The sequence below is a fragment of the Penaeus japonicus genome, unplaced genomic scaffold, assembly GCF_977035675.1.
Source record: "Penaeus japonicus unplaced genomic scaffold, GWHDUDI00000001_assembly GWHDUDI00000012, whole genome shotgun sequence".
Classification (NCBI taxonomy): domain Eukaryota; kingdom Metazoa; phylum Arthropoda; class Malacostraca; order Decapoda; family Penaeidae; genus Penaeus; species Penaeus japonicus.
Genome location: NW_028234414.1, coordinates 33,761,365 through 33,763,864, shown reverse-complemented (window position 1 = coordinate 33,763,864; position 2,500 = coordinate 33,761,365).

Here is a 2,500-nt window from a genome sequence, read left to right as displayed (position 1 = left end):
ACAACATTATCTAAATGCAGGACACAAGCAGGAAATGAAAATGGCATGGGACCGGAAAACCATCAGGATATTTGCTATTGCATCCCTTCCTCTTCCTGCGTATTTGCAAATGGCATCGAGCCTTCACACTTACCAAGCAAAATAAATGTATCCGATAAATCTTTCATTCTTTAGAAGATGATTGGTTGACCTGTATAACGGCTCCCACTGTCAAATGCCCTTACATGTAACGCATGAATTTTGCAATGAATATAATGCTACTCATAAAGACTATGTATACAACACATACATATTACACAGGCAAACATGCACACAGAAATAAATGCATGTGCTTGAAGGCCTTTTTTTGAAGAGGACTTTCCAACCATGGATACATCATACGATCATTCCTTCAGTTCCTTCACATCCACCAAAACTTCCATTGCAAAAAAAAAGAAAAAGAAAAACAAGTTATGCCCCCCACCCCCCACCCCCAAAAAAAGAGGAAAAAAAGAAGAAAAAGGTTACCTAAAAAAAAGGAAGAAAAAGAAAAAGCAGCAATAAAAAATAAAGTTATCTAAAAAAAGAAGAAGAAAAGGTAAAAACAGGGATAGAAAAGAAAGAGAAAATAAAAAAAAAAAAAAAAAAAAAAAAAAAAAAAAAAAAAAAAAAAAAAAATAAAAAAAAAAAAAAAAAAAAAAAAAAAAAAAAAAAAAAAAAAAAAAAAATGCCTGACGGAGGGAGGGATAAGGTCTTTTGAACTCAGATCTACGGTATCAAAAAGACTCTCGGTACTTCAAGGATTCTTTTGTTCCTTTCACGTCTTCGAGGACGAGTATGCTGGAAGAGTCAGTTGCTTTCTCATTAAAGGAGACTTGGATGCGTGGATATAAAGTGGCAATACGGTATATCCACTTGGGAGTTGAATATGTCCTGCTCTCGTGAAATGATGATAAAAAACAAATGTGGTAGACTATGAGATAGAGAGAAATAAATATTGAGTCGAGTATATTTTCTTAAATTTTGATCTTCGTTAATGCGAAATACGATCTACAATTTTTCTTGAAAAAAAAAAAAAAAAAAAATAAAACAATCTTTTAAAAAATGGTTTATTCCTGATTTGTAATTTTTTTTCCTAAACCAAAGTAGATTTGGTTGTGTTGGTCCGTGGCAGTAAAGCGTTCTATGATATGAAAAACCTATGATATGAAAAGAACGCTGACGCGGCGGAAACGCATCGCAGACAAGTCTACATACTGCCGCCAAACCGTGAACCCCCCCAGCCCCCCCAAAAAACCCTTTTTTTTTTAAGGTACAGCTGAAACTGTCGAAAGTCAATCAACACTGAGCTTAAATTAAAGTAAAGCAGAAAAGCAATATCAACAGCATGACAATACCTTCAGTATTCCAATTTAAGGTTTGGACTGAGAAAGTAAAAACGAAACATAATTTATATTTATTTGTGGCCAAAAAAATTTGTGGGATAATGATTCCGACATCTATATTCCATACTCCATATTGGGTGGGTGGGTGCGGCAGTATGTAGACTGGCCGCGTTCTTTTCATTATCATAGGTTTTTGAGGCAGAAAAAGAACGCTTTTAAACGTACCACGGACCAACAAGAAACCAAATCTACTTTGGTTTTGGAAAAAATATCAGTTTTTGTCAGTGTTCAGAGATCTAATAGGTTTAATTGACCAATTATCTAATTGTGGGAATAATAATGAATGGTCTCAAGGTGGCACCTACTAACTACACTCAATCAATGTCCAGCAAGACAGATATCGTTTGGATTTATGACGCTATCTTATGTGTGAGCCGAGATACAATGCGTTAATTGGTTTAAAAATTGGCCAATTATATTATTTCAATTAATGAAATTGATGAAAAAAAATGTTTTTCCATCCAATAGATATGCCAACGCAGCGATATGAAAAGCACTAGGAATTTAATTTTGAGTTGAAACTGAAAGTTTTTGTTTCAGTCAGGACATTAAACGTCAAATACAAAGTGGTGTTGTGTGTGCAAAAATCGGTGCAAAAATCGATATAAAATCGGCTTAAACCCACACACCAACTTATACCGCGTGTTACTAATTGACGTCACAAATACGTCCATCAAAATAAGGATACTACCTCAAAACCATTATTAGCAAATTCGAGACTACAACCGACATCGTATCGAAAGATGAAGGCCTTGGGACTTCCCCGTTCTCTCACATTAAGTTTAAAAACTTACTACCGTTTTAACAAAATTAAAAAATTAATGATTTTTTTATTTTTTTTTTTTTTTTTGTCTTTATTTTTTTTTTTTTGTTTTTTCGCGACTTTTTCATTTTATTTTTTTTTTTTCTTCGCGTCAAAATGGTTTAAAAAGTCGCGAATATCTCAACAATGCATGGAAGCCCAGAACGTTTTGACGGCATTTTCAGAAAGTACATTAAATTTCATTTCTACACTAGCATGATCATTTTTTCCTATCTCGCAAGTTTTATATAAAAAAAATTAGTTGAAAAATGTC